General features: G+C 40.5%; 1 protein-coding gene across 1 annotated transcript in view; it reads left to right on the top strand.

Moving 5' to 3' along the window:
- The window catches only part of LOC109967098 (nuclear receptor coactivator 2-like), a 49,234-nt gene continuing 39,251 nt past the window's right edge, over nucleotides 1-9,983 (top strand). Inside the window, exon 1 of the mRNA XM_020612454.1 lies at nucleotides 1-173. The gene's annotated coding sequence lies outside the window, so the exon portion shown is untranslated. The remainder of the gene's footprint in view (nucleotides 174-9,983) is intronic.

Here is a 9,983-nt window from a genome sequence, read left to right as displayed (position 1 = left end):
GTGGTGGTGGAGGGGGGGTGTCTACTGGTAAAGATAAACAGCCGAGGAACCTCTGAGCCAGAGAAACATGGCGGCTCCGGCCCTGGTCGCTGCTGTCGCTCCGTCACGCTGACCAACACCTCACCGACAGACGCATCCCGCACAGCACGCACCCTTGGTTTCTCAACTCTCAGGTAAGTTTCCTGTCATTCTCTTGACCTCCCCCTGCTCCTCCAATCCCACCCACAAAAATTAACCATATGATATTTCCTGAGGCAGCTTGTGTAAAGTGTGTTTGCCAGTTTATATCGAGGTTAACATATTTTTTGGTGCATTTTTGCCACATTAATGGTCCCACAACATTACCGTTATGACATTTGTATGGTGTAAAAAATATATATATTTTAGGATAAACTAGTGGAGTCCGCGTCAGAATCGATCGGTATATATCGTGAGGGTTATTCTCAGTGTTCGCTGTGTTTTAGCATATTTAATGAACTGTTAGCGAGTGTACGTAGGACCTGTCGGTTCAGCTGACCGCTATCGGTACCGAACCGGGTTTTTAGGCAAAATTAGGGTCAACTAAACGTATAAAAACGCTACTTTCCGCAGGTTATTTGCCACCGTTGTCAAGTCTCACGTTTTTCGAGGGGGAAAAAGTAAACGGTGGTACAGTGCTGTATTTGTTTAACGCGTTGAAACACTGCGTGAAAGCTGCACAAATGTCATAAACGGGAATCTGCTGTTTTCACGTAAACTATTATAGCTGTTAAACCCCCTTCCTGTCTGATCTAAACAGCCGATAACTGAGTTTAGCTATGTGAACCCTTACGTTAGCTTCAAGCGTCTGTATTCGTGTTTTGTTGGTGTCAGAGTAGAATTTCACGACCTCATTAGTTAAGTCTTGGCTATTTTATAGGTGTTTTGAGACTGAGATAAACGTATAGTAGTTTTACAGAGAAATTTTTTAGTTATTCCCGGTTGATATTGAACGTACTTCCTCAACCACCTCGAGGGTCAGGTGAAACAAGATAGCCGCACAGTTCCTGATTGGTTTTTCAAAATAAAACAAACGATGATAATTAATTTTGTAATAAGTTAAATTTAATTCGGCATGACCTTTTCTTACATATACACGCTGGGGTGTTACTGTGTTTCGGTTGTCAGGCCGTATTAACTCAAATCAAGTGTGGCATCAGAGGACTCTTTATTGAGTTAATGTAACCCCATTTACGAAGTTACAGACAACTAAACAGAAGCTGTAGTGAAACCTCTGGTAGGCTAATCAGTTTTCTATCCCTGCTATTCTTCTAGTGTTTTTGGTGTTCTTGTAGTGTTTTGTTTTGTGTTGCTCATATTTTGAAGAGTAAATTGCCCTGTGCTCGCTCTTGTTCCTCTTCATTCTTGTTATCTTGACATAGTTCATCCATCAGCCTTGGGCAATCAAGCGAAAAGACGTCTGTCCTTCCAGAATATACATTTTTGAGGTAATCGGTTGTAACCACGCAGGAATAAGCAGAGAATAATAAGATGGATCCTGGTAAAAGTGGAACATATTTAAAATCATATTACTTCTCACTCGTAATCCCATTCCCAGCAATGTCAGTGGGAGTAAAAGCAGGTTAAACACAGTTTGCTAGGGTGCAGAGCGGAGGCAGGACATTTTTCTTAATACAGTATGTGCTTGGTTGATACTTCTGTTTGAAAGCAGTATGGCATTCGATGAGCTGCAGGGCTGTGACCTACACAGCTGTATGAGTTTATACTAAATGGAAATGCAGTGCATCTTAACCATTGTCTAAAATAAGCATTTGTCAGTGCAGGTAGAGAATAAGAGTTTGTCTGTGTTTGCTGTTGTGCTGGCATGTTACTACTGGAACCCTGTAACTTTGCCTACGTGACAGGTGCCATCTGACTCATCTGGATATGTTATCTTTGAGGGCTGGACTCATGATTTTATTTTTTTATTTATTTTTGGTCTCATTAAGCTTATTTGCTCTTCCCTGCACCCCAAAGTAAACCGTGAAAAAGATTACAACATGTACACTAGGTTGTCAGGCACTGTCTTTATCCTCTTCTCCCAGAGCAAAGTTTTTGTAGTCTGTTTTGTTTTTTAGTTTCCTTAAAGGGTTGATGGCTTTTAATGGTGTTTATACATCTGCACAGTTTGGTAGCATTAAAAAAAAAAAACCATTGAACATGCCTGTTTTTAGTGTGTATGCAAAAATTGACGTGGATCTGTTTCTGTTTTGGGTTTATTATAATTTGATCAACACTGCTTTTGTCAGAACCAGCTCAGTGGCAACACTACTCTGTAGAGCTACAGCAAGAGTGCAGGAATGTTCTTGAGACCAATATTTTAACATGAGGTTGGCAGCTTGCCCAGTGAGGGATCCTTAGTGGCTTGATAAGTCCAAACCACATGAGGGCACAAATAATGTCCTGACCAAAGACAACAAGAATAGGAGGAGGAAGGACACAGGCTTGACTGTGCACGTTTTTGTAGGTTTTCTACCAAGCCTTCAGAAAATATTTAGTCTCTTTCATTTTTTGCTCTATATTGTGTTGTAAATTAAATTTGAAGTGGATAAAATTGTCATTTTTTTGCTCACAAATCTACACTCAAAGGGAAAACAAGCATATTTGTTACAAATTTAAAAACTAGAATTTTTAATTTACAAAAGTATTCAGATTGTTAATTCAGTAATTTGTAGACACCCCTTTGGCAACAATTACAACTTTGAATGTTCTTGATATCTACAAGCTTCTCCCATCATGCTTCAGAGGTTGTACTGTATATTGAAGCATTGCAGATACAGTATAGTAGTTAAAAGCTGTTTCACCATGTTTGGATTCAATTCTAGGAACAATAAGCAGTCCCAAGCTCAGAGGTCCTGTATGTAGATCCTGTAAACAGTAGACTATATACATCACTTCATAAATAATTCATTACAGATTGCATACAGTATTAGATCTTATATACACACATGCACCATCTTATGTCTAGCAGGCATAGTGCTTGGAGTTGTGCCCAGAGTTCACTTTTAGTCTTGTCCAACCCTCATGCTCTCAGTTAGTAAATGCCATTTGACAAACTCCAATCAGATGTCATCTGCTTTTTACTCAAAGTGGTCTCCATCTAGCCGCTCTGCCATAAAGACTTGACTGGTGGTGGAGTGTTGCTGAGATGGAAGACTCCTGTACGGAGTTTCCCATCTCTGTAAAGGACTTGTTGAGGGCTGACCACGGCCCTCTTTGCCCAGTTACACAGTTTGGCTGGGTGGCCCCGATCTGTGTTTCACTACAGATGTGGAGGTCTCCAGGGAGCTCTATGGACTTTATGGGTTTTCGTCCAGACATACATTGTGAACTATGGGACCTTTTATATACACAGGTGTGTTTGTAAACTATGTCTGGCCATTTAAATTTCCACAGGTGTACTTGAGTACACTTCTAGGCACATCTCTAGTATGATCAGAGCAAACAGGATCCATCTGACCACAGTTTGGAGCAACAGCAAAGGCTCTAAATATGTTTGTAAATGAGAATGCTGTTTTTGATTTTTAATACATTGGTTTGTTTTCACTTTGTCATCATGGGTTATTGAGCGTAGATTGTTAGGAAAATGGCAAATTTATCCATGAAACCATCGCACTATATCTGTCGTAATTTTGCTGGTGGTAGTTGCTAACCATACCAGCCAACTACATGCTAACCATTGTGACGTTCACAAGATATCTTTGTAATGTCTCTAAGACACATTGTCCATTTAACTCCACTCTACTGGTGCATCTGTACATTGACTGGTATTTTTCCAAGGTGTGTGTGTGTGTGTGTGTGTGTGTGTGTGTGTGTGTGTGTGTGAGTGTTACTCTACTCAGCTGTGTTTATGTCTGCTTTTCAGACTGCCACCAACTTATTAGACACACACACGGCCTCCTGCTTTTTGGTCACATAACAGAGACGGTTGTCTTTCAGGTTTGATCCTCCTGAGACCAAGTGCTCTAATTAACCAGTACACACACATATACACACACACACCCACAAAGATATCTCATCACTCATCTGAAGGCTTCCTGTACTGCCTCAACATCATAACTACTGTAATATTCCCATAGAGCATGTGCATATAGTATGGTAAACGTTTTATTTCAAAGTTTCAGTACAGATTTTTAACTGTTATGTGACTCAAATGTATTAGTGTTGAGTCTTGATTACTGTGGTATGTGTGCATAATCTAGCGTTCTTTGCAGTTTGTAATGATTTGCTTTTAGGTTTCTGTCTCTAGGGCAAATGTTTTGATTTGGAGTCATACATAACTTAAAGCACACAAGAAGCGCCAACAAGGCACACAGGGTTTATTTCAGCTTGCCAGTGTCTCTGGGTTCTTGAAAGGCAGTTAGGGGAGGAGAAGAGCTCTCACATTTCAAAAACAGCAGCCAGACAAGGAGCCGCAATATGTCGCTAGTGTACACGCTCACTTTAGGTATATCAGAAACGCTTTGCTCAAATGTGCAGGGAATTTCTCCTGGTTACACTTAGGTGGCCATGTATCGACCAGAGACGGTTTCACATTTCCGAATATAATGTAGACTGCAAGAGACACAGCCTATACAAGGCAATGTTTGAGCAGCACATGACATAGCTATATGTTAATTAAAATACACCTTTTTTTTTATAAGAAATTCAGTTTAAAGTGGAAGACAAAAAAACTGTTATTAAGATAAAACCCCTAGAAGAAACTGAAGAGCCAGCCTAAAATAGCCTAAAGTTGGACTGAAAGCATTTTGAGCCTTGAAGCAAGTCTCAGATATACAGTGTACTACAGCATACTAGTTAAAAGATTTAGCCATGTTTGGATTTAATTCTAGGAGCAATACACTCAGAGCTCATTTATTCAGGGTATGTTCACTGAGAGGAGGACTGTTTCACGAAGAACACCCTGATCATATTCCCACCTGGAAGCTGCCCGGCACAACCACAGTCAGACCTGCTGGCCACTGAGTAGCTCCACTGGACTCCACCCGTCATGTTTGCTGAGGATGTCTGAATTTTACACCAGTTAACAGTTTATTCAAGTTACAAGCTTAAAGTTGTTGTGATCTTTTCCTCAGGTGAACACCAAAGTGGAATTACACTTGGGGATGGATTCCCATCTGTATGGTTTATATATGAATGGAACTGCCTGAAAGAATGCAACAGGAAAACAGGAGCTCAAAGACACACAAACCACACACAAGATGCAGGAAGAGGGAGCAATCTGAAAACTGAAATTGTCCCAGGTAGTTGGTAGGTTTAAGGCTGCTGTGAAACAGGATGCACAGTATTGTCAGGTGTTGGACATAGGATTAAGTTGTGAGCATTCAGCGAGAGTGGTACTACAGTGTGGAACTGTACAAACCAGGGTGCCGGGATGCTAGAATCAGTGGCTGTTCACTTTACAAACCATAAATATCAATCAGATGAATTTACTGGTCAAATGTCACTGAAAATGTGCAGTGCATGCCACCAGGTGCATGTGACCAGTGTTGTTGTGCTGTAGTTTTTCTAGCAGGAATTTAGAATTTGCATCATTTTAAACTTTATAAATTGATGCTACATATCAATCTTAAATATGAAAATGTTTTAATGAGGAAAAAATAAATATGAACTGTCAGCTTTGCAGTCTTCCTTGTGCGCACCGTAGAGAAAGCTGTGCAGGGGTGAAGCTTTAGACCTCAGAGCCAAGTCTAGCAGGTTGCATAACAAGTGCTAATTTGGTTAGCTGGCGCTGACAGCGACTGTAATTCTCCAGCACTGTGACAACAGAGCAGAGTTAGTAGAGTGCACAGGCCTCCAGCCAGATAATACAAGCTAATAGCATAACAAGCTTTTGCAGAACAAACATAGGCTGTGGCCACAGCTAATTGTGGTGGTCACAACTTATGAGCACCAAGCTGTTGTTGCTAAGATGATAGCAAGGAGGCTAAGCAGTCAAAGAAATATTGCTGTGGTTACTGCAGCCAAAATTTCATGTAATATTTAATGGCTCAATTTTTATACTCAGCTATTAGGTGAAACAAGTAGCGCTTCCCCTATCCCATTTTCACACTGTTGTCAGAATCACCTGGAGTTCGGTAGAAAAATGATGGTAAGCTCTAAGTTGTGAAATTTGTCAGAACACTGCAAACTTCAGTCTGCAGACAACGCCTGTTTTCCTCAGATGCAGCCAAAACTGTTTGGAGGCCAACACCACTTGGCTTGTCACGTTTTGATTCAGCATCACACATTTGTGGCCAGAGGCTGTGAGGTGTGTGACGATAAGGTAGGTAGGTAGGACTTTATTGATCCCACAATGGAGAAATTCCTGTGTTCCAGCAGCAATAGAGAGCAGCAACAAAACACCATAAGAACAAACACCACACACATATCTTGAGAAACAAATTCCAAAGTACCTAAAACCAAACAATATAGTATATGAGAGACACCCAAGAAGAAGAATGATCCTCCGATAAAAGACGGTTACAAAAATAAAGCTTTACTTTCTTCTACCAGTGACTTATTGTCAGTGCATGTCAAGATGCGTTATGAGTTGTGTGTGTGTGTGTGTGTGTGTGTGTGTGTGTGTGTGTGTGTGTGTGTGTGTGTGATTTGCTGGTAATCTGTTCGTTGTGGCAAAAGGCACCAATGCAGAAATGATTTCTTGACATGATGCTCAGAATACAACCCTAGAAATTACACTTGTATTCAAATAAACTGTAGCAGAAAATATGTTTGTAGGAAACATAATTGCCTCAAAGACCTGCAGCACCAGTCCCTTCTGTGGTTAGGCTTTGGCAACAAAAGCGCTTTGGTTAAAGTTTTGCAGTTGTTTATTAACATGAACTCTAGAAGAAAGGGTTGCAGAATTACCTGCTTTAATATTGTGTAATTTGATAACATGCACATACAGTATATACACTGGGATTGAAACTTGAAGCCAATTAAACATAGTCATTAAAATGAGATTAATCACTGTCAACGCAAATCACTGATGTGTTTGTTTACAGATGGAGCATCGTTTACTGTATGGCGATGTGCAGGCTTAGGAGACTGTGATCATCCGCTATGTGGTTATACTGTAAATCAGCTCTGAGTTCAGTGTAGCTGTGGATCACGGTGTTACCATAGAGCTGCTTAGTAACACAAATTAATTACAGTCAGGAAGTAGGCCATCTCTCTGTGTGTTTCTCATTGACTTTCTCTCACTTTCCCCTTCTTGTGTGTGTGTGTGTGTGTGTGTGTGTGTGTGTGTAGGTGTGTTTCTGTGATGGGAAAATTTGCAAGGAGATTAAGGTCCTCACTACTTCAGAGGGCTGTTACGGGGTGAACAAGTGGACACTCTCACTCTGTTGAATCACAGCCGTAGAGTCTCTGTCACTGTGTACAGGAACAACATTTGTACTCGCATCTGTATTTGTGCAATTCATGAAGCAGCTGGGGAGAGATCAGCTGTCCGTCCCTCCAATGTGCACACACACTGACACATCCACATCTCTCAGCAGTGGCAGGTGCTTGTTTTGTGGTTGGGGCCGGCCGTGCCCAACTGACTGACTCCACATACTCACCAGGGGGATGAGCCCACAGATGTTTTGGATTTGGCCACTGACCAAAATAAACTGACTTCTTCTTTTTACTACTCTTCTTTTGGTGACTTGATTAACCTTTCTCAACCAAACAAACACACACTATGTTCTGTTACATTAAAGATGGCACCTTTTACAGTTGTACTGTAGTGTAGCTCATGGTAAATAATTATTAAAGTTTCGACATGTAGCATTTTAAACCCGAGCCTATCATTATCATGCTCACTCTGTGATGTCCTGTAGGTTCCCTGTGAACCAGAAGGCACAAGTTGCAAACATTCTCGTTGCCTCTGTCTCAGCAGACCACATTTCCCATAAGCCCCGGCCTTCATCCATATGAAGAAGATAAACATGAGAGAAGTCATTTTTGCATCAGACTTTCATTCCTTTTCCAGTCTAATGCTCTCAAAAAGTTGGCTGTGTTTGCCTTTGTCTTTCTGTTTTGTGCTGCCAAGTGGGTTTTGTTTTTTTTACCATAATATGTTTTGGTGAGTTTGCTCTGGCACATCTGTCTCCTCGAAATTACATGTACAGTACAGACAACCAGTAGTAGTATGTTGTCAGTCAAATGTCTTGGAAGAAAATATGATCAAGTTTCTTTATTAAACAAACTTGGACACACTGACACTGGGAAACAGGACAGTGGATTCTGACTTGGAGACTGGTTAAATATTGCACTGTATGTTACTCTTTAGGAATGCCACTGACAGTAAGTGCCTAAACTTTAATGTGGTACTCATTTCTATTTATTTGGACTGTCTGGAATGTGCCACCCTTGATATTTTAAATGTCCATGTAACAGATTCAGGTTTAGGGCTAATAGGTTCTTGATATTTTAAATGTCCATGTAACAGGTTTAGGGCTAATAGGTGTTTCCATTTCACATATTTACCTCATGCTTCTATTGGCTTATACATTTAAGGCATTTGTTTGAAGCTCTGACACAGAATAAGCACATCACAAACCAGAAATAGCAATGAGTAGGGTCAAAGTCATTGTAACCTTTGTTCCAAAACATTTTTAATACATTGGGAAGGAAGAAGAGGTGGAGAGAGGATGTGATTCACTGAGAACGTGTGGCGTGACTATTCCTGAAAATATTAGTTTTCACCTAACTGCATAAGGTTTTATGACACTGAGTGAACAGGTTGAGCCTTTCTTGGTTCAAGGGAACAGCACCAGGACATGTAGTCTGGACCATGAAAATACAAGTTGATCATGCTATAAAGTGCTTCTTAAATTCAATAGCACGTGAGAGAGAGTCGAGTAGGTTTCCACATCAGCTCAGCTGTTCAAATAAAGGCAGTCAAAATGTTGTGCAAAATAGGTTGTTTGTGAATGTGAACTCGGCAGCACCATGCCGGGCCAGGTCAGCCTCACTGTGTGAAAATGGCCTCGTAGCGCTCTGAATCGTCTTCCCAGGCAGGGCCAGGGAAAAGCAGCAGGTCCTCTTATTGTGGGTAAGAGTGAGACTTCCGGCATAACCAGTGGGTGACATGTAAGATGAAATTCTGCTCAATTATTTTACAGTGTAAAAAACTCACCAGCATATTTATCAAACACACATCTCCCTGCATTTGATCCTGTGTTTGCCCCCTGTTCATACTTGATGACAGATTTGCTCCTGTGGTGCACTGAGGTGATGGCTCACTCAAGTCTGCCTCTACCCTAGATATTCAACCAGGCTGAGTAGTACTCAGCCTGGTTGAAAAGAGTTGTATAACAAGTGCTGTGGATGAGAAGAAATACACGGTGGGAATATTTATTGACCTAAAAAAAGCATTTGACACAATCAATCATGAATTATTAATGGACAAGTTAGAAAAATATGGGATCAGAGGAATGGTTCTGAAATGGATTAGAAGTTATTTGACACAGAGGCGTCAATTTGTGAAGTTGGGTGAATACCAATCGAGTGAGCTGGACATTGTATGTGGAGTGCCTCAGGGTTCTGTTTTGGGACCTAAATTATTTATACTATACATCAATGATATATGTAAGGTTTCTGATTTAGTGAAAGTGGTTTTATTTGCTGATGACACTACCATATGGGCATCGGGTGAAAACCTACAGCAACTCTCTGGACGGGTTACACAGGAACTTGAGAAGATAAAGAAATGGTGTGATAATAATATTCTATCTCTGAATTTGGATAAAACTAAATGTATGGTATTTGGGAATCGTAGACTAGATAATAAACTTCAATTGAAAATTGGGGGAGCTAATATAGAACGAGTACATGAAATTAAATTTCTAGGTGTCATACTTGATGACAAATTCTCCTGGAAATCTCATATCAGATATGTTCAGAACAAAATAGCAAAAAATATATCGATATTGGCAAGGGTTAGATATATTTTGGACGGGAAAGCACTACGCATTTTGTATTCCTCATTGATT

The sequence above is a fragment of the Monopterus albus genome, unplaced genomic scaffold (genome assembly GCF_001952655.1).
Source record: "Monopterus albus unplaced genomic scaffold, M_albus_1.0 scaffold125.1, whole genome shotgun sequence".
Classification (NCBI taxonomy): Eukaryota; Metazoa; Chordata; class Actinopteri; order Synbranchiformes; family Synbranchidae; genus Monopterus; species Monopterus albus.
This window is presented reverse-complemented; position numbering and strand designations above follow the sequence as displayed.